This window comes from Monodon monoceros, unplaced genomic scaffold, assembly GCF_005190385.1.
Source record: "Monodon monoceros isolate NGI ecotype Baffin Bay Population unplaced genomic scaffold, NGI_Narwhal_1 Super_Scaffold_18, whole genome shotgun sequence".
NCBI classification, from domain to species: domain Eukaryota; kingdom Metazoa; phylum Chordata; class Mammalia; order Artiodactyla; family Monodontidae; genus Monodon; species Monodon monoceros.
In genome coordinates, this window is record NW_021703774.1 from 98,547,068 (window position 1) to 98,569,606 (window position 22,539).

The 22,539-nt window shown below is 41.4% G+C and overlaps 1 protein-coding gene across 2 annotated transcripts in view; it reads left to right on the forward strand.

Annotated features, from left to right (window-relative positions):
* Positions 1–5,576: 5,576 nt before the first annotated feature.
* The window catches only part of ARHGAP29 (Rho GTPase activating protein 29), a 74,607-nt gene continuing 57,644 nt past the window's right edge, over positions 5,577–22,539 (forward strand). The window contains exon 1 of one of the 2 annotated variants that reach the window (XM_029227717.1): positions 5,577–5,745. The gene's annotated coding sequence lies outside the window, so the exon portion shown is untranslated. Of the gene's footprint in view, positions 5,746–17,369; positions 17,681–22,539 lie in introns of those variants that run through there. The other variant, XM_029227716.1, reaches the window with a different exon arrangement.

Genomic DNA, 22,539 nt, shown 5'->3' on the forward strand with positions numbered 1-22,539 from the left:
AAAATCATAAATCTTGCTCTCAAAGTCCACCTCCTCAATTTGGGATGATTTGTTGTCTAAAAGAGGGAATGAAGGAAAGAAAGAAAGAAAGAAAGAAAGAAAGAAAGAAAGAAAGAAAGAAAGAAGATAAAGTAAAATACAGTTATTAAAATAAAAAATTATTAAGAAAAAAATTTTTTAAAAAAATGGACGGATAGAACCCTAGGACAAATGGTGGAAGCAAAGCTATACAGACAAAATCTCACACAGAAGCATACACATACACACTCACAAAAAGAGGAAAGGGGGAGAAAATAATAAATCTTGCTCTCAAAGTCCACCTCCTTAATTTGGGATGATTGGTTGTCAATTCATGTATTCCACAGAGGCAGGGTACATCAAGTTGACTGTGTAGCTTTAATCTGCTACTTCTGAGGCTGCTGCGAGAGATTTCCCTTTCTCTTCTTTGTTCTCACAGCTCCCAGGGGCTCAGCTTTGGATTTGGCCCCGCCTCTCCGTGTAGGTCGCCGGAGGGCGTCTGTTCTTCGCTCAGACAGGACGGGGTTAAAGGAGCCGCTGATTCGGGGGCTCTGGCTCACTCAGGCCGGGGGGAAGGGAGGGGCACGGAGTGCGGGCCGGGCCTGCGGCGGCAGAGGCCAGTGTGACGTTGCACCAGCCTGAGGCGCGCCGCGCGTTCTCCCGGAGGGGTTGACCCTGGATCCCGGGAACCTGGCAGTGGTGGGCTGCACAGGCTTCCCGGAAGCAGGGTGTGGATAGTGACCTGTGCTCGCACACAGGCTTCTTGATGGTGGCAGCAGCAGCCTTAGCGTCTCATGCCTGTCTCTGGGGTCCGCGCTTTTAGCCGCGGCTCGCGCCCGTCTCTGGAGCTCCTTTAAGCAGCGCTCTTAATCCCCTCTCCTCGCGCACCAGGAAACAAAGAGGGAAGAAAAAGTCTCTTGCCTCTTCGGCAGGTCCATACTTTTCCCCGGACTCCCTCCCGGCTAGCCGTGGCGCACTAACCCCCTAAAGGCTGTGTTCACGCCACCAACCCCAGTCCTCTCCCTGCGCTCCGACCTAAGCCCGAGCCTCAACTCCCAGCCCCGCCCGCCCCGGCGGGTGAGCAGACAAGCCTGTCGGGCTGGTGAGTGCCGGTCGGCCCTGATCCTCTGTGCGGGAATCTCTCTGCTTTGCCCTCTGCACCCCTGTGGCTGCGCTCTCCTCCGCGGCTCCAAAGCTTTCCCCCTCCGCCACCTGCTGTCTCCGCCCGCGAAGGGGCTTCCTAGTGTGTGGAAACCTTTCCTCCTTCACAGCTCCCTCCCACTGGTGCAGGTCCCGTCCCTATTCTTTTGTCTCTGTTTATTCTTTTTTCTTTTGCCCTACCCAGGTACGTGGGGGGTTTCTTGCCTTTTGGGAGGTCTGAGGTTTTCTGCCAGCGTTCAGTAGGTGTTCTGTAGCAGTTGTTCCATGTGTAGATGTATTTCTGGTGTATCTGTGGGGAGGAAGGTGATCTCTGCGTCTTACTCTTCCGCCATCTTCCCGGAAGTCTCCTCATAAAGGTTTTTGTGAGGGTCAGTTGACATGATGTAATCCAAAGCACAGGGTCATCCACTGAATAGAATATATAGGTGAGGAGTAGCTGTATTTGCTTACTTATCTAGTCAGTATCTGGTGGAATAGATGAAAGAAGTCAATACCAGAAAATGTTCACCCCTTCACTTTAAAGAAGGAAGGAAATAATTTAAGATTCTAGAGTTATTTATGGTTCTTTCAGATAAAGACTAGGTGAAGTAATTAAACTTGGCATGTGTTAGTATGTCAGTTATAAACAGCTAATGTAAAATTTTTGTCAAAGCAATATGTTTCTCTTATCTGATTAAAACTTTCAAAATGTTAAACTATCTTTTTGAAAGATAAATCTAGTAGTTGGGCTGTACTGTTATTTTCTTTAAACTATTTTATTTATTAATTAATTCCAAATACTTTTCCAGGAGCTGGGGATACAATGGTGAACAAAACAGGCAGAGTCCCTTTCATCATGGCACTGACATTTCCACACTAGTGAGAGGAAATGGAAAATATACAAAAAAATTAATAACTATACCAAGTCAGTAGAGAGGTACATGTTATGGCACTTTATGGTAAGTGATAAGTTTGCCCAACTCAATAAAAGTGCAGAAACCCTGTGGGACATCCAGATGGACCTAAAGGACCGGTGACTTCTGGCTTCTAGGCTGTAGAAACTTAAAAACTACAGTGTGATTAACCATGAGCTTTTAGTTTTCATCCATGTACGTGGAGCAGTTTTTGCTGTTATCTTCCTAAGTATGGGAATCCGGGGTCCCAGAATCAAAGCCCAGGCTTGCTTTAATGCTTGCAAGATGAGTCCTTGAACAAATAAAATTAACTATTGTAGTAAAAAAAATAAAGCAGGGTAAGGAAGATAGGAGTATCAAAGAGGGGAATGCTCTTTTCTACAGAGTGGTCAGGGAACATGTCAATGACATGGAACATTTGAGCGGAGACTGGAAGGGAGCAAAGAGCAAGTCACATATATGGGGCAGGGGAGCCCCTTCCAGGCAGAGGGAACAGCAGAGGCAAGAGGGACCTTGGGGTATCAGGGGAACAGCAAAAAGGCCAGAGAGGCAGAGGAAGAATAAGAGATAGTCCCCACTTTCTTTTTCTAAGAAAAGTATGGTCAAATTTATCTTCATTTTAAGATCGATTTTCATAAAATCCAAAAGACACTCTTTAGTGAACTTCTTTTTTTCTGTGCCTCAGTTTTTAATTCGTAAAATAGGGATGATAGTATTTCATAGGGTTGTTGTGAGGACTAAATGACTTATTAAATATAAAGAATAATTAAGACAGTGTCTAGCACAGAGTAAACCAGGGAGGGCTACTTATTATTACTATCATCATAATCATCATCTCTTTATTCACAACAATATCAGTAATTCAATTTTTAGGCCAATAGTATAATTTGGCACCAATCATTAATTGTCTGGAGAGCTTCCTTACACGTGGTAGGACATTAGGTAGAGTCATGGTATGTGGTGACTCAAGCACAGAGGTTTATGTCATCAAATGTCTTATAGAGAGCTTAAAATAACAAACAAATTGGGGCTTAAAATTTAATACCTTAATCTAGACATAAAAAGAGTATGATATCATATCCATATGCTCACTTGAGTTTTTCTTTATTTTTTTCAGTCAATCTTACTCAGTTCCCACTCCTCAAGACAACACAGAATTCTTGGATGTTTGTAACATCTTTCACATTCATTTCCAGCATGTGGTCTGAATTGATTCCTTGTTTCTCAATTACAACCATCACAGAATCAAGATTAATAACCTGCTTGGTGAGTTTCGTCCACTTTGGAATCTGGAGCCTTTGTACTCACTGTGGCCCATCAGGCTCTCCGTGGTTCTTTCTGAGTGCTCCAGCAGTGAGGGGCAAAGACAGTCTCAGTGACTGGGAACATGCCTGCTTCCATTATCTCTTTTCCTCTCCCAGGCATTTAGCCATGGTTGAAGAGAGTCTGAAAGTGGATTGAAAGGTCACTAATATAACCCCTGTGCTTAGAACAATGCCTGGCACAATGGAGGTACTCAATAAATATTGTCTGGTGGATGATGTTGTGCTCTCCTAAACAGGCTGTCACTGAAGCATGACTGACAGGAAGAGCACCTGTCCATTGTACTCTTCTTTGGGGCTGGGCTCCCACCTCCATCACTCACGTGGAACATCTGCCTTCATTATCAGCCCCTTCACCTCTGGGCACAGGGTACCTGGGACCGTCTTTGCTTTAGACATGTGGTTTTTGTGGCCATTGCACTTGATTTCATTAGTTACAACAAATTGAATAGAGCTTATGGTAAAAATGAAAATGCATCCTAGAAGGATTTTTATTCCTGGACACACTGGTCAGTCCCTAAACATTCCTCTAGAAAATACTTAGTAGGGACCCTTTGTGTACTGGACACAGACTTAGGTAACATAACACTGTAGACCTCCACAATCTAATTAGCATAAATAAACATTGGTATTAGTATAAAGTAAAAGACTGCATGAAATTCAAAAGTGCCATAAGAATAAGGTTCCATGTACCATATAATATTAAACGGGATGACTAATTTTCAGTGAGAACAGAAGGCTTCAGAGCAGAGGTTGTATTCTCTCTATCACAGAAAGAATGAAGAACATTTCAATAGGCAAAGTAGTTATGTGTTATTAATAAATACTATAATTATAAAATAGCAATACTAAACACCTGTCATGAATGTTTCATTATTGATCCAGCATCCAATTATGCCTCTGATTTTTTTGTCTCTGATTCCTCATTCTCCAAAGACGTGACCCTGAGCCACTTTAACCAAGAAACATTTATAGGTAAAAAACAAGTTGGCTTATAAGGGTAAATGCTGTGACAGTTTATAGGATTTGGTGGAGGTATTTATTTCTTCTTTTCTTTACCAAACACATGAGCCACCTGTCCCAGATAACAGACTTTTCTTCCTTTTTAAAAATTTTTATTGAATTATAGTTCGCTTACAGCAGATAACAGATTTTTAATGTTCATTCTCAGTTAATTTTATTTATTTTATTGCAAAAATGAGTTACCATTTTCCTCTGAGAATGGTTTTTAATATATTTCTCCCAACTAATGAAGAGGAGTGGAGAATATGGCAGATGTTTGATGTATTTTGAAAAAGGTTTAAGGGGAGGAAGAGATTGAGGAACTTTTCCAAATTCCCTTCCCATAGTTTTACCTATTTACTCAGCTAATATTTACAGAGTGCCTGCTATGTCTCAGCACAGACGACAGGAAGGGTATTCTTGGTAGAGTTAAGTGTTACTACTATGTACTCTAACTATTCAATAGAAACGCTGTACATTTTTCATTATGATGTGTGATCCAAATCTAAATAAATGCTTTAATTTTTGTTGTTCATTTTCCCTATAACGTTGGTGAGTCCCATCAGTAAAGGAGCATTTAGTGGTAAGAACTAAGTAGCATGATTAGGGGGACATGCATTCGACTAGTATTTATTGAGCAACTCCCCCGAGCCTGGTACTGTACATAATAGTTGACGTTTTGGGTAATTTAGTTTTCTGAAAATGACAATCAGTCAAAGACAGAAAAGAGTGTGGCAGTTTTAAAGTTAAGGACAAAATGTATTTTTGTTCCTAAAGGGAGAAGGAGGGTGTGGGCAGGGGTAGGACTAAACAAGTTGGGGACCAAATTCCTGACTGGAAGGAATTCAAAATGTCCACCTGAGAAACGTCCGCTTAAACAACAAGGACCTGCTCACTACTGGAGGGTGCAAAAGGTGACTTATCCCTAAGGTTCCTCCGCCTGTCCTGCCGCAAGCCGCACGGGGAGGCTAACACGTCCTGCAAGGCTCCGTACAGTTTGCGGGCCGAAGCGAAGCTAACAGCCTGCGCCGGGCGCTCGAGAGCCAGTGGCCGGCCCCACCTGCCGCAGGAGCCCGTCCCCGCCCCCCGGGCGCGCGGGCCAATGGGCTGGGCCCCAGGGGGCGGGTCGCGGCCGGGCGGGAGGTGCGAGGCCGTGGGCGGGGCGGCCGGGGCTGCCGTGGTCTTGGCTGTAGCTGCAGGGGAGGCGGCGGCGGTTTGGCCGGGCGTCCGCGGGCCGTGGGGGATGGGAGCGGCGAGCTCCAGCCCTCGGCGGCGGCGGAGGCGGCGGCGGCGGCGGCCGTGAATGTCGGGCGGGCGTCCGCGTCCGGGACGCGGGATGGAGCGCCGCGGTGAGTGGAGGGTGGCGGCGCTAGCTGCGGCCGCGGCTGGGGGCTGGGGTCACACGCGGCGGCCACCCACGAGTCGCCGTCCAAGGTCCGGGCGGCCCAGGCGGCGGCAAGGGAGTGGAGGCAACTTAGAGCTGCGCTGGTGGCTGGCGGCGGCGGGTCGGGCCGGTGTCCCCGGGACTCCTGGTCCTCCGGGAGGGGTCCGACTGGACGAGGGGCGCGGAGGGCGCGGCAGGAGCGGAGGAGCGGGGAGGGCAAGAGCGGGCGTTGCAAGGACCGTCGGACCCCGCTGTCCCCAGTTAGGCGACGCCGCCCGGCCGCTGGGGAGAGGCTCTCGAGGCGGACTTTACTCCCTTTCCAAGTCCCCCCTGAGCGTCTGTAGCCCTTCTCCCTTTTCTAACCACATGCCCTCATCTGCCTTTAAGCGGAGTTCGGGCGGGGGCTCCTTTACTCCTCCCCGCCCCGCTTTTGATTTCCTTAACCGGGTCTTCACATTTGTCTTCTTTACTTGGGATCTTTTCGGAAGTTTGGTGCCCTTTTTGAAATTTTAGTCTGACAAATACAAAGGCTGAGATAAAATAACAAACACCTCGTGTTCCCTGTCTACCTTTTATCATACTTCGTCTCACCTAGGCCCGGCTGTTTATTTATTTTTGTTGGGGGGTCGGGAATGAAAAGTAGAAAAACACTCCCCTTTCTACCCAAGTGCCCTACTCTGGTGCATCTCGGTCTGTCTTCACACTCCTCCCTCCCTCTCCCACCACCGCGACCCTCTCTCTCACACCCCTGTAGCCGTCCTACACACACACAGACACACACACACATACACAGAAACACACACGTACGCACGCACGCACGCGCGCGCTAACCCAGCCTGGTCCTAGGGCAAGCCCTGTGCTTTGCGAAATAGAAGTTGACAGGCGGGGGATTGCAGCTACTAAGAGGAGAGGAGAGCGTATCCCTGTGAGTTTGTTTCCCAGGCTGTCCTAGGACTCCTGTTCCAAACCTCAGCTCGAGGGACGGACTTCCTTTGGCCAGAACAGCGTAGCCAGGGACTCTCCTTGTCTTTGAGCCCCTCTGACATTTCCAGGGTCTATCTCGCTTTTTCATCACCACTCCTCTTTAGAAACGAGGGGGAGGTTTGTTTACCAACTACCCCCACTGGTGGTATTTTGGTTTTTTGTTTTGTTTGATCTTCGACATCCTCTATCTATCGCTAACGGTGGATCTTTTAGGAGCTGTTAGGAGGGGAAAGTTCCAAGACGACGGTGGAGCCAAAATAACCAAAGAACTTTTTGTTGCACATTTACCTTTTCCTTTTCTCTTCTTTTTTGACAATTAGTTTTGCCCTTTTGTTCGGTTTGAGGGAGGGGAGTTTCCTGTTCAAGAAAAAGAATTCATAATTAAATATGAAAGTGAATATTTAGAATGAGTCAAGAAATTACAAATCAAATTATGAGTCTTGGAGATTTAAATCCCTTTCTTCAGAGATTTCTATAGGCAGTTGCCAAGAATGCATAGTTAGAAATGCTTCCTGATTGTAGGAACTGTGCAAGTGAGGAACCTGGACACTAAAGCTTCATTAGTTTTATGGTACAAATAGCTTTAGTCTCCTGATTCTGAGAAAAGTTTTAGAGTGATTTGAAGGGAAGTAAGATAGACCTGGGTTGAAAATGTTTCAGTCCCCAGATTGGCAGGAGATAAAACTTTGGCTGAGATGAAGAAAGCACTGTTCTGCAAATCTATGGTGGCTGGTCATTCCTGCTCTGCCCACCTCCCTAAAATAGAACATCCACCTAAATTATCAGCACCTTCACTTCCCAGCTGTAAAAGCCCTTGACCTAGGAATGTGTGCTTCTACAACCACTGCTGTTGGTCCCAGTGGTTAGTACTGCATTGAACAAAGCTCATGCCCAGAAGGTACCCTGGAAAGATTTTCATTCCTGTACCATTGGTGATACATTCAGCATTTGCTCAGAAAATTTAGTGTGATCCCACTCTGTGTTAGACAAGGTCCTGTGGAACCTTTCAGTCTATTGGGTAGAAGTAGACAATTCCAAATAAATAGGGCCCAAGGCATAGTATCTTGGGTTACCTGAGAAAAGTACGTTGAATGTCCTATGGGAAAGTTAAAGGGATGATTTATTTTCACTGGAGGGAATGAAAAGGCTTCTTGGAAGAAGTGATGTTTTGTGTGATATTGAAGTTAATTAAGAGAATGATTTTAATAAGCACAGAAGGCAGAAGGATCCTTCGGGGCAGAATTGCTGGTTATCTCTAATACATACAAGGATATCACTGATCAGCTTCCATGATTCTGCTTTGAAGGCTATTTTGTTTGTTTTTAACTTCCCACCTCATCTCCAGTATGATGATGAGCCACAACACAGAAAGACACATTCATGTGTAAAGAAACAAGGAGGTTTAAAAGGAAGGTTAGGAACACGTTTCGATATGGTGAGGATTTTTGTGGAGGGTTTGCAGTTTCTTCCTTGCCTTTATCATTACTCTGATAAGCAGAAGAGCCATTTGATGATATTGCCTCCCTAGGATAAAGTTTTTTTCTTTTTCTTAAAAAATGTTCCAGTATTTGTCACTGAGAAAGTTTTCAAATACCGTAGTCTTCCTTTCTAAGGAAGAAAATGGAAAATATTTTGAAAAATATTAAGGGAGAGAGGAAGTTGAATTTCAGGGATTATTCAAACAGAACCTTCTACAATTTTACTTTTAATTTACTTATCTGATATTCATTGAGCACTAAAAAATGATAACAGCTTTTTATACACTATGAGTGAGTTTTGACAATTGTATACACTCATGTAATGCCCGTAATCAAGATACAGAACATTTCCATTACTCCAAAAAGTAATGCTCATTTGGAACTCCCCCCACCTCCCATACTACAACCCCATCATCAGGCAACCATTCGTGCTTTTTGTTACTAAAGATTAGGTTCATCTTTTCTAGAATTTCATGTAAAAGGAATCATACAGCATATATTCTTTTGTGCCTGACTTTCATTTGGCATAATGTTTTTGAGATTCACCCATGGGTTTTTGCTACGTTGTAGATATTTATTGTTAAGTAGCATTTCATTGTAAGGCTGTATCACAATTTGTTTAACCATTTATCTGTTGATGGACATTTGGGTTTTTTCCAGTTTTTGACTATAATGCTACATACATTTGTGTACAAGTTTTTGGATGACTGTATTTTTCATTTGGGGAGGGTATATAAAAGAGTAGAACTCCTGGGTTGTATGGTAAATGTATGTTCAACTGTATAAGGAACTGCCAGGCTGTTTTCCAAAGTGGTGTTTACTGTGTATAGCAGCAGTGTGTGGGAGTTTTAGTTGCTCTAAATCCTTCCTACACCAAAGTTGGTATTTCAGTCTAGCTAAAATTGAGAATTCCAGTAGATATTTAGTGATATCTCATTGTGGCTTAAATTTGTGTTTCCCTGATACTAATGATGTTGAGCACTATTTCATGTGCTTATTGCCCAGTTGTGTATCTTCTTTTTTGAAGTGTCTCTTCAGATCTTTCACTTATTAATTTATCGTGTTATTCACTCTATTATTGCGTTGTAGGAGTTCTTGATGTAATTTGAATACAAGTCCTTTGTCAGATACTTTCTCCCAGTTTGTGGGCTTAACAGTTGTCTTTCAAAAAGCAGAAGCTTTAAATTTTGATGAAGTACAGTTTACCAGTTTTTGTTTTTTTTTTATGGTTCTTGATTTTTGTGTGTGAGTAATTCCCTGGATTTTCTCCCAAGTTTTCTTTTAGAATGGGGATCTTCAAACATATTCTTAAAGGACCAGATCATAAATATTTTAGGCTTACAGGCTACAGCACCTCAACCACTCAACTCTGCTGTTGTAGGGCAAAAACGGTTATTGACAGTACATAAACAGTTGGGCGTGGCTGTGTCCCCCCATAACTTTTATTTATAAAAACAAGCAGCTGCCTCCTCCAACTCCAGTATTTAAAAGACTGATAGTTTTAGGTTATATGTTTAGGTCTATGACACATGTTGAATTAATTTTAGGGTATGCTCTGAAGTAAGGATCAAGGATCATTTTTTTTCTCATATGGTTATCAAGTTATTTCAGCACCATTTATTGAAAAGACCATCTTTCCTCCTATTGAATTACTTTAGCAGCTTTTGAAAATCAACTGATTATATTTGTGGGTCTGTTCCTAGACTCTATTCTATTCTGTTGATCTATGTCTATCTCTATACCAATATCACACTGTCTTGACAACTGTAGCTCTATAATAAATCTTAAAATCAGGCATTGTGAATCTTCCAAGTTTGTTCTTTTTTCAAAAATTTTTTGGCTGTTCAGATTTTTTACATATTTATATACATTTTAGACTCAGCCTATCAATTTCCATAAAAAAGCCAGGAGGGATTTTGTTTGGGATTGCTCGAACCTATAGGTCAATTTAAGAGAAATTAAAGTCTTAACAGTATTGAGTCTTCCAATCCATGAACATGGCATACTTATTGATTTATCCAGTTCTTTAATTTCTTGCCATTAGTGTTTTGTAGTTTTAAATTTAGGATCTTGTACACGTTTTGTCTAATTTATTCCTAAAAATATCTTGTTTTTTGATGTTATTATAAATGGTATTAGTTTCTAAAATGTCACTGTCCAATTGTTTGTTGCTAGTATGTAGAAGTAAAATTGATTATGGTATATTGACCTTGTAATCTGTGGCCTTGCTATATTCATTTATTAGTTGTAGTACCTTATTTATAGGTTCCTTAGGATTTTTGAGGTGCACAAACGTGTCAACTTGTAATAAAGTGTTTCACTTCCTCCTTTTCAATCTGAGTGTATTTTATTTCTTGTTCTATTGTACTGGCTAAGACCTTCAGTAACAATATTGATCCTGATCTTAAGGGGAAAACATAGTATTTCATTATTGACTATGATATTAGCTGTAGATTTTTGTAGCTGTCTCTTATCAGGTTGAAGAAATTCTTTTCTCTTCCTACTTTGGTGACTGCTTTAATCATGAAAGGTTGAAGAATTTTGTCAGATGCTTTTTCTGCATCTGTTAAGATGATCACGTGGTTTTTCTCTATTGAATATTAAACTAAGCTTGATTCTTGGGACAGACTTTCTTGGTTCTAATGTATTATTCTTTTTTATATATTGTTGGGTTTGACTTGCTAATACTGTGTTAGGAAATTTGATCTGTAGCTTTCTTGTAATATCTTTGTCAGCTTTTGGTATCAGAGTAATGTTGACCTCAAAAAATGAGTTGGGAAGTTTTCCTGCCTCCTCTATTTTCTGAGAGTTTTTGTAGGACTATTTTATGTGGTTCAATAGATTTCATTAGCGAGGCCATCTGGGTCTGCAGTTTTCTTTGTGAGATATTTTAAATTATGAATCCAATTTCTTTAATACATATAAGGGTATCCAGATTTTCTATTTCTTGTGTTAGATTTGGTTATTTGTGTCTTTTAAGACATTTTTACATTTTATCTGTGTTGTTGAATTTTTTGGCAAAGTTGTTTATAACATTCTTTTGTTTCCCTTTTAATATCTGTAGGGTCTGTACTGATGTTCCTTATTTCATTCATGATATTAGTAATTTGTGTTTTCTCTCTTTACTTTTTGATCAGTTCAGCAAGCTATTTATCTATTTAATTGATATTTTAAAAAACCCAACTTTTAGTTGATCTTTTTCTGTTATCTGTCTTCTGTATCATTGATTTCTACTTTTACCATTATTTCCTTCCTTTTACTTACTTCCTGTTCAATTTGCTCTTTGCTTTCTAGCTTCTTAAAGTGGAAGCTTAAATCATTGATTTTAGGCCCTCCTTTGTTTCTTTTTTTTTTGGCTGCATTGGGTCTTTGTTGCTGCACGTGGGCTTTCTCTAGTTGCAGAGAGCGGGGGCTACTCTTTGTTGCAGTGTGAGGACTTGTCATTGCGGTAGCTCCTCTTGTTGCAGAGCACAGGCTCTAGGCATGCAGGCTCAGCAGTCGTGGATCAGGGGCTTAGTTGCTCCACGGGATGTGGGATCTTCCTGGATCAGGGCTCGAACCCGTGACCCCTGCATTGGCAGGTGGAGTCTTAACCACTGCGCCACCAGGGAAGTCTCCCTCCTTTCTTTTTAATAAAGCATCTAAAGCTGAATATTTCTCTAACCACTGCTTTTACTGTGTAACTTACCCATTTTGAAATATCGTGTTTTCTTTTTTATTCAGTTTAAAATATTTTCAAATTTGCCTTGTGAAAATTTAACCCATGGATTAGTTAAAAATATATTTTATAATTTCCAAATATTTGGGGATTTCCCAATTATCCTACTGTTATTTATTCCAAATTTAACTTTGTTTGGGTCAGAGAACATACACTGTATGATTTCAGTTCTCTTAAACTTATTGGGACTTATTGTATGGTCCTACATATGGTCTATCTTAGTGAATATTTTATGTGTATTTGAAAAGACTGTGTATTCTGTTGTTGGGTAGAATTTTCTATAAATGTATATCAGGTCAAATTGGTTGATAGTATTAGTTAAAATTTCTATATCCTTACAGATTTTCTCTTATTCTTTTTTTTTCTTGTTACACATTTTTCTTTGATCCACTTTTTAAAAAATTTAATTTCATTTTTAAAACAGCAGGTTCTTACTAGTTATCTATTTTATACATATTAGTTATATATGTCAATCCCAATCTCCCAATTCATCCCTCGCCAGCTCCCCCACCCCCGCTTCCCCCTTGGTGTCCATACGTTTGTTCTCTTATTTGTTCTATCAGTTAATGAAAGAGGATTGTTGAAATCTTAACTATCATTGAGATTTGTCTTTCCTCACATTTCTGTCAGGTTTTTCCTTGTATATTCTGAAGCTCTATTTTTAGGTGCATACACTTTTTTTTTTTTTTTTTTTGTGGTACGCGGGCCTCCCACTGTTCCGGCCTCTCCCGCTGCGGAGCACAGGCTCCGGACGCGCACGCTCAGCGGCCATGGCTCACGGGCCCAGCCACTCCGCGGCATGTGGGATCCTCCCGGACCGGGGCACGAACCCGTGTCCTCTGCATTGGCAGGCGGACTCTCAACCACTGCACCACCAGGGAAGCCCAGGTGCATGCACTTTTAAGATAATGCCTTTATGATGAATTGACTCTTTTATCATTATGAAATGTTACTCTTTATCCTTAGTAAAACGGGTTGTCTCATATAATAGAGCTACTTCTGCTTTCTTATGATTAGTATTTGCATGGCATATCTTTTTCTGTGGTTTTACTTTCAACCTATCTGTGTCTTTATATTTCAAGTCTGTTTCTTACAGGCAGTTATGTAGTTGAGTCTTAAGTTTTTATACAATTTGACAATCTCTGCCTTTTTATAGGGGTGTTTAGAGTATTTATATCTAATGTAATTATTGATATGATTGGGTTTAAGCCTATAATCTTGTTGTTTGTCTTTAATTTTTCTTATCTGTTCTTTGTTTCTTTTTTTTCTTGTCCCGCCTTTTTTTTGGATTAATTTTTTAAAATTCCATTTATGTCCACTGTTGGCTTATTAACTGTACCTCTGAAGATTTTAATATACATTTTTAACTTATTATAATATACCTTCAAATAATATTATGCTATTTCACATATAATGTAAGAACCTTACTTTGATTTCCCTCCTCCCTTAATTTTTGCTATTGTGATACTTTTTGCTATCCAGCGTATGTTGTAAATGCCACACACATGGTTATTACTTTTGTTTTAAATATCAGGGTTTTTTTTTAAAGAAATTTACAAAATGACGCTTGTTTTGAAGATTTGTTGGGGTGAGTCTAGAATACTATTTTAGTAGGGCTGGGTTAGATGTACTACTAACACATGTCCTTCTTGGATCTCCCTTTGAGTATTCAACAGGTCTCTCTACTCTGGCTGATGAACACTCAGAGGTCTCCCAGACCTGCGAGAGCCCTGGGAATTGTTCAGCTACGGGTCCCTGGAAATTCTTTGTCTATCCTTGTGGGGATTCACCCTATACATATATAGCTTTGTATTCAGCAAGAAAATTAAAGAGTTGCCTATGCAAATTTCTGGAGCTCTTCTTCTGCCTACCTTCTTCCTATCCGGTACTCTGTCCTACAGATTCCAGCTGTCCCAGTCTCCCTGAATTATGATCCCTTTCTCCTCAACCTAGCAAGAGTACCACACTCTGTTTGGCTTCCTCCTTGCATGCCATGGTCTAGAGTGTGTCTCCAGGCAGAAAGTTGGGGTGACTGTAGGGATCACCTCATTTGTTTGTGATCCCATCTCTCCAGGATCACAGTCCTGTGCTGTTTGTAGTCTAATGTCTGAAAACAGTATAGTGGAAGGGCAAGTCTGATCTCATTTATTCCTGCACTTGATGTATTTGAAATTTTAAGACTTTTTTTTTTTAAATCTGGAGATTTTCTTTTCATCGTTTTCCTTGCAATTTATTTAAGAAACTGTTGTTTGCCCTATAAAATGACCCACAGTCTAGATTTTACTGAGTGCATCCTGTGATGTAATTTAATATATTCCCTTGTCTTCTATATTGCTTATAAAGTGGTAATTGGGCCTAGAGCAAAGTTTCTCGACCTTGACACTATTGGCCATTTGGGGATGGGTAATTCTTTCTTAGGGGTAGAGGTAGGAGGGCTCAGGCGTGCTCTCTTGTGCAGCTAGGATGTTTGGCAGCATCCCTGGCTCTATTCACTAGATGTCAGTACAACTCCTTTCCAGTTGTGACAATCAAAGATGTCTCCATGTTTTTAGAACCATATTCTGTTATGAAAAGTAGGCTACCTGAACTACAGAATCAACTTCAGGAATATGAAGATCCTTACCCAGCAAAAATAGCAATACTACCTATGTTAACACTGAATAGAACACATGAAAAAGATTTTAACAGTATGCAAGTTGAGGCTTCATAGAATGACAGAAGAGCAATATCACAGAGGATGTGATTTCTGTTTTAGAAGGGAAAAATACTAGAGACAATAATAACGTAAAATGGTAAAAACACAATTTTAAGATGTTGGACTTCTACAATAGATATACAGATGGTTTTAATTTTTTTTAACCCTTTATAATTTAATTATCAACCAAGAATTTTGGAGTTGCAAAAAGGTATTGTTTCAATAGTGTACTTTTCATACTTGAAACTTACTTGTGTGACATAAAATTTCTTTAAACAAAATGCAAGTTAGGGGGGATTAATAAAACAACCCTTTTAATTTAAAAGTGAACTACCATTTTTGCTAATGTTTCCAAATATTGTATTCCTCCTTACTAAGGAAAAAGAGTAGAAAAGATGACAGATAATTAATCTGTTTTTTTAAAAGCTATAAGAGGAGGACTGGGATTGAGAGACTTCTCAAAATTTTCCTCAGATAACCGTACTTATAATTTAATGGTCTAATATTCGTTGACGATTCACTCTGTGTTGGTTCTATGCAGAATAATTGGTTGTTTTGAGATGGTTTAGAGGTAGATCTGGTGGGAAGGGTCTTGAGATTAACCCAGAGCAGACCCAAGGGGAAGGGGCAGACTTTCCTCCCTTGAGTTCCCTGAGGGTTACCCTGTCTCTACCTTCCATGGCCTTCAGAATCCTTTCCTCTCTCCCCCATTGGTGTCCTTCAGTTTAGTCATCAGTGGTTTCCATGGTGAGTGTCCATGGTGCATCATTCTCCTCCATTAGGGTTTGAAGGAACATTTGGTTGTTAGGTGTCCCCAGCATTTTAGTGCTTTTGATCTGGCACAGTTATGTTTAAAGTTTTTAAAAATTAAGCAAAGATAAAAGAAATTACAATAAATGGAAATTAAGATAGCTCTGCTATCTGCAAAATGAGAGTAGAGCCCAGGTAATCAAGGAGCCTGAGGTTCTCATATTTATCCTTTCCAAGAAACAACCTAGGGCCCTAATTGGGTTTATTTGTCCAGAATTGTTTGGGTGTGAAAGGTGTCCATCTCCCCTTTTTCTGTCCATGGGTAGTCTCCCTATTTCTCTCTCTATCATTTCTGTCTCTTTTCCTTATTCTGTCTGCATCTTATTTTCTCTTTCTCTGCCTCCGTTTGTCTCTGCATCTTTCTTGGTCTTCTTTCTCTCTTCTCCACAATTGTTTCTCACCTTCTCACATCTCTCTTTCACGGCTTTTTCCTCTCCTTCCCTCCCATGTGCTCCTTTATGTCTCTGTCACACCACCACTTCTACCTCACATACCCTTTCTCCCCATGAGGATCTTGTGCGAGACATTGTTCAACTTTAATAAGGAAAACAATCCTCTTTATTAAGGAAATGGTGATAATGGAATAAGAAAGTAAAAAATAATTAATATACAGGTATTTAAAAATAGATATAAAGGGGTGTTTGAGATTGACTGCCTTATATTTCTTCCCCAAATCTTCCTTATGATTTAATAAGGGTTGGGATGCTCCAGCCCCCTTTTGCCCTGGGACCCCTGACCTCTCAGTTTGTTTCAGTTCAGGGCATCATCATTTTCCATGGTGAGAGTCCATGGTGCATTGTTCTTTTTATGTGTGGTTAGAAGGAGAGTTTGGTTTTGAGGTTTCCTTAGTGCCTGTGGCATGTCCTTGGTACTGTTGTGTTTGGGGTTTCAAGGGGTAAATTTGTGTAAGTTGAGTCGGACAATTCCAGTGTGGAGCTAAAATATCCAAGACGCTGAGCATTTTCATATTTATCTTTTCCAAGTAGCACCTGAAGGGCCAAATTTGCTCTGTTTCCCCAGCGTTGATTTTAGTATAAGTGTTCAAAGATATGAGAGATGTTCCTCTTCTCTTTGCCAATGAGTGTTTTCTCCCTGTCTCACTACTTCACTTGTTGGCTGTCTCATGCTCACTTCCGTTTTGTCCCTGTAAGTAGGCAGTCTCTCCTTTCTCTTTTATTTCTCAATATTTTCTCTTTCTGCCTCCACCTGTCTCTGCCTTCCTTGGTTTTGCCCCTCTCTCTCCCTATGTCTGCAGCCCCGCTTTCGTCCTACTTCTCCTCACACTCTCCCGTGTCTTTTTCTGCTTTCTCCCACATGCGATAATATTTTTCTCTGCCTCCACCACTACCGCCAGCCACCCTGCCCATGTGCCCTCTGTTTCTCCATCAGTTCTTTCTGAATGTTCCAGAACTGAGATAACTAATGATGAGGCTTGTTCTCATGAGTAGAATGATGTAGAAGCTTTCAGCCCCTGCTGCTTTCTTTAATTATTCCATCTTTCTCAGACATTTTTCTCATTCTGAGCGAGTTTGAGAGTGCAGTTGAAGTAATATAGGTCTAAGTGGAAAATATGACCCTGTACAGAGGGCAGAGTAGTTGGCTGGTTTTGAGGAAGTTTATTCTTCCGGAAAGGAGCCAGGCCTGTGTTACACTTTACCTGTGTGGGGTCTGGTTTTTGTTTTCTTGATTTGGAGAGAGAGGAACGAGGTGGTCAAAAGAAGTACCTCATAAAAAATGTAGATTGCTCATCCAAGAAATTCCGATTTGCCAGATGAAGTCATCAGGTGACCTGTTCCTAAGGTTCCTCCGCCTGTCCTGCCGCAAGCCGCACGGGGCGTCTGACACGTCCTGCAAGGCTCGGGACAGTTTGCGGGCCGAGGCGAAGCTGACAGCCTGCGCTGGGCGCGCGAGAGCCAGTGGCCGGCCCCACCTGCCGCAGCGCCCGTCCCCGCCCCCCAGGCGCGCGGGCCAATGGGCTGGGCCCCAGGGGGCGGGCCGCGGCCGGGCGGGAGGTGCGAGGCCGTGGGCGGGGCGGCCGGGGCTGGCGTGGTAGTGGCTGTAGCTGCAGGGGCGGCGGCGGCGGCGGCGGCGGCGGCTCGGCCGGGCGTCCGCGGGCCGTGGGGGATGGGAGCGGCGAGCTCCAGCCCTCGGCGGCGGCGGCGGCCGTGAGTGTCGGGCGGGCGTCCGCGTCCGGAACGCGGGATGGAGCGCCGCGGTGAGTGGAGGATGGCGGCGCTCGGTGCGGCGGCGGCGGCAGGGGCCTGGGGTCACCCGCGAGTTGCCGTCCGGGGTCCGGGTGGCCCAGGCGGCGGCCCGGAGTGGAGGCGACTGAGGGCTGCGCTGGGGGCCGGCGGCGGCGGGCCTGGCCGGTGTTCCCGAGACTCCTGGTCCTCCGGGAGGGGTCCGACCGGACGTGGGGCGCGGCGGGCGCGGCAGGGGCGGAGGAGCGGGGAGGGCGCGAGCTGTGGCCCTGAGCAGATGATGAAGATAATAAAAGCAAACACATAGCACGTCCCACGTTCGGCGTACAGTTTTCTAAGAGCGCTACACGTTTTAACTTCACGAGAGTTCCACGATTATTTAATTTTTCACACGGGGGAAACCTGCCGGAACACACAGACTCGTAATTGGCATAGTGTGATTTAAAGTCGGACAGTTTTGCTCCAGAATCTGTGCTCCCTACCGCTACAGAGTCCGATCGGATCCTGTCCCACCCCCCCTGCCCTGACAGCAGCCCTCAATTCATCTGGGTCTCTGTCCCGAGATATCTTAGGATTTCCGTGGTGCATTGTTCTCGTCCCTGTCTTTTGAGCTGAGGGAGGGGTGTTTCGTTCCGAGGCCTCTTGAGCCTCAATGTTTTTTCCCCAATTCCGTTGTGGGCGTGTTTGGGGCTTGACTTTTTTTTTTTTTTTTTTTGACGGGTGAGCCCAAGTCTGAGACGTTTCAAGCTGGAGCGCTAGTGGTTCACGAGACTTGTGTCTCCATATTCATCTTTTTTGACTCTCTTCCTCAATAAAGAATTGGCCTGATACCTCTTCGGAGAGGAGGACTGTTATTTGCTAAAGGCGGGAGCTGAGCGCCCCTTCCCCTTTCTCCAGGTGTCTCCGAGACGGTATCTCTTGTCCATCGCTATCAGTGCCTGCAGCCCTTTTTGGTTGCTCCATGTTCCCATTCTGTATTTAAATTCTGGGATGGGGAACGTGGTCTTTGGCATTGGGTAGTTTTGGAGAGCCCTGCCTGTCAGGAATGCTGGACATTCTGGAGGCGTGGGAGGTTGGGCAGCTTCATCTTCTTTAAACGTGCTGAATTCTAACTGCCCAGGAATGAAGTGTATGTGCGTTGCACGCCTTTCTTTAGAAATTAGTTATTTGCATATTATTGATAAAACTTTTTAACATGCCCCATTCTGTTTTTGTGAAACGTGCATTTAAAAAACATAATGAAAGACCTCCAGAATGAATTTTTCTGATTTTTAAAAACATCTCTAAGTAGCAATAGATTATTACCAATCAGAAATTTGTTGAAATAGCAGATTTCAGAAATATATGGCGGTTTTTCCTGAGGTAGAAATAGTAAGATAGGGAACTATTAAGTACAGATATTTGGGTTTGTTTTACTCTTCAATTAGGCAGCCATGTGCCTAAAATGAAAATACTTCTGTAAGGATACATTTGGGGAGGAGGAACATGGGGCAAGAACATTTGATTAACACAGGCTTCTGAAGTCTTGGAAAAGCCACATTCCAGGGTACCAGAAGTTAGTGTTCACATTTCTAATACACATATTACTTAGAATTTAGAACATATAGAGAAAGTAGTTTGGCACAGTGATTTTCTCTTTGCTACAAAGTTCTTTGCGAAGTGGATAAAATGCTTTTTTTATGTTGATGGTTTGGAGTTGGAAGAGATGCAGAGAATTAGGAGGGTTTCACAAATATTTTGCTCAACAGTCTGTTTGAACAGTTCAGACTTCACTTGGAAGCCATTTAGTAGGTTTCCATGAAGTCAGTTAAGTTTCTGGAATTGTTTCCAGTCCTATATTTCTTGTTCACAATTTACAGATATACTGTAGTGAAGTCACATTTTGTTCATTACTTACGTATGTTAACAGTCTCCCACAGTAAAGCACGCTAGTGATAATGGCTAACGGTTATTGAGTCTTCATGATGAACCAAGCATTGTGCTAAGTGCTTTCCATATTATTATCTCATTTAATTAAATTTCCAGTTGCAATCTGTTAGTAACTACATTTTATGTTACCACCAACTAGAGGATGTTCATTTTGGGACATGAGAAAGTAATGTGGATGATCTCGGAAAGTGTATAACCTCCAAACTTTCTTATTATCATAGTTCAATTTTGTGAAAGCTTGGATTAACTTTATGTTAACATTTTTTTCAACTGTAATGTTTCCTTCAGTTTGAAATATGAAAAGTAGTAAAGTATATGTAATAAAAGTAGTACATTGCTCACCGTAATCTCGACTAGAGGTAGAGTATAACCCCTTTTAGTTCCTCACTTCCCCATCGTTTTTGTTCGTTTACAGACATTCTTAGTCTTGACTAAATATATTCAAGCATTTCTGAAACACTTTTTACAACTTTGGGCTACTAATTTGACAGTTAAAATAATTTGTTTTTACTGAGATAGGTGAATTGTTTTATTCGAAGCTTGTGATATATGCTTTAAAATTTATAACCATCTTTTTACCAGTGACAATGACCAATTTTCTAATTTACTAAACTAAAAGCCATCAAAATTAATCAGAGTGACTTTATTAAGTAAGCTGCAAAAGTGATGAATTAAGCTAATAGTCTTCTCAATTAACGATTTGTAAAAGAGCTGCCCAAACAAGGCACTTGAGTGTTTTGTTTGTTTTTGTTGGAGGGGAGACTTAGGACAATTTGGGGGGCACTATTATTATAGCTAAGTTCATTTGAGAAGTTATTTACACATTTAAGGATTAATGTTAGATAGGTTTGAAACTAGATTAAATGTAGAAATTGCATTTCCAGAAATAATTTGAGATTAATAAGAATACTGAATAAAGGAATTTTAAAAGCCATTGAAGAAGTGTCAGGACACCTTATTTAATAATCAGAAGTAGAGAAACAATAATAGAAATCAACCTTTGATTTCAGTTTTATGTACTCTTGCCATTACTCAACTTCATATGCTTGGTTTTTTGGTAAGATACTATTTTAGAGACAGATTTTTAAAAACCAATTCTATTTTCCGTTCAAAACACTGCAACAATCCAGAGTTAAACATTTTTATTTCTGTAAAAATTAATTGAAACTTTATAAACTTTTAAAGTTTATAAATTCATTATAAACTACTTATTATTATTCATTATTAGTTCTGCCAATTCATCACTCATTCTGCAGACAGTTTTGAGTTGTTTATCCCTCATATGCCAAGCACTGTGCTTTAAGCAGAGGACACTTGGTTAGCAAACATTGGTCATGATTTTGAGATTATAGTCTGGATAAGGAGACACGAGTCACCTATGAGAACTTCGATAAGTGCAGTGATGAAAAGTATAAGATGGTACAAAGCATATAACAGGAGATTCTGTTCTAGTTTGGTGGTGGTGGTGGTGGTTATGGGAGCAGGGGAGGTCCAGGAAGGTTTCTTTGAGGAAGTGATCTTTGAGCTGAGATCAGAATGAGTAAACAAAGAGGAAGGAGTAGTCCAGGCAAATGGAACTGCATATAGACAGGACCCTGAGTCCAACAGTTGGTGTTTCTCAAGTTGTAGGGACAGAACCCATTATAATTCTGAGACCAATTTGGTGGGTTGCAATCGGCTTTTTAAAAAATGAAATGGGATAGGAAAGAAAACATCTGAGTACATCACCTGGCTCCTTAGCCAGAATCTGTTTTATGTTTACGCATTCCTACACACACACCACACACAAACATAACATACTTAATGTGTATAGTGGCTCCACTGTGGGTCACGGTAAACAAATACTGTTGGGAAAATGAGAAAGAGGTGTGTGTGGCAGGAGTGTTAAGTGTTTAGTAGGAATTGTGACTCCAGAGGACGTTGCAGAGGTAAGTAGGAGCCAGATTTCATGCTGAGCCTTGTAGTGCACGATAGCATCTCACTTGTCTTTTGGAAGAGTTTTGAGCAGAGAAATGACATGATGAGATTCATGTTTTGAAAATGTACTCACTACATTTGGAATGAGACAAGAATGGATGTGGAGAGATCATTAGGAAATTAGTAACAGCAGCTAGACTACTCCTTCCTCTTTGTTTACTCATTCTGATCTCAGCTCAAACATTTGAAAAATGTTTTAATAATGCTTGAGCTAATTTAATTCCTCCAGTCATTTCCTTTTTGATTTCAAACAAAATTAGGACTTTTAATTACAGAAAGGTAAAAGGTAAGGATGAAGCAGAAACAAACTAAGATTTTCTTGAGTTCCAACTATGTGCCAGGTTTAGGTGTTTTAACATATGAAGTCTTTAAACTTTGGGTTCCCTTTTAATCTTCATACAGCCTGTAAGCAAATTGTACAGGTCACACATTTAGGAAGTATTCAGTAACGATTCAATTCTCAATCTTTCTCATAACAAAGATTGTGATTTTATTATACCACCCTGAAATTACCAAAAATATTGCTCTAGTAATCATACATTTATTTGTTCAACCAATCCAGGTGTGTCAGATTAGTGGGCATCTTTAGAACTTGTTTTCAGCAGAGAAATGTTCTTGATGAAAGGTGATAATCCGGAATGTGTGTGTGTGTGTGTGTGTGTGTGTGTGTATGAGTATGCATTATTATTGAGAACATACTGTACTTGAATTTCTTTTATGTGTTGGACACTTCTATACCATTGTCTCTTTTAATGCTTACAATAATCTCATGAGGTAGGTATCGTCAGGATGTTATTTCCATTCTATAAATGAGTTCACCAAAGTGAGGAGATTAACAGCTTGTCAGGTCACGCATAGTAAGTGATGGAAGGGGATTTTGAAAACAGTTCTTTCTTTTTTCAAAGCTCATATTTCACCTTTATTTTTGAAGGTGATGTCATGGAGGGAGAATATTTTCTTCCACTAA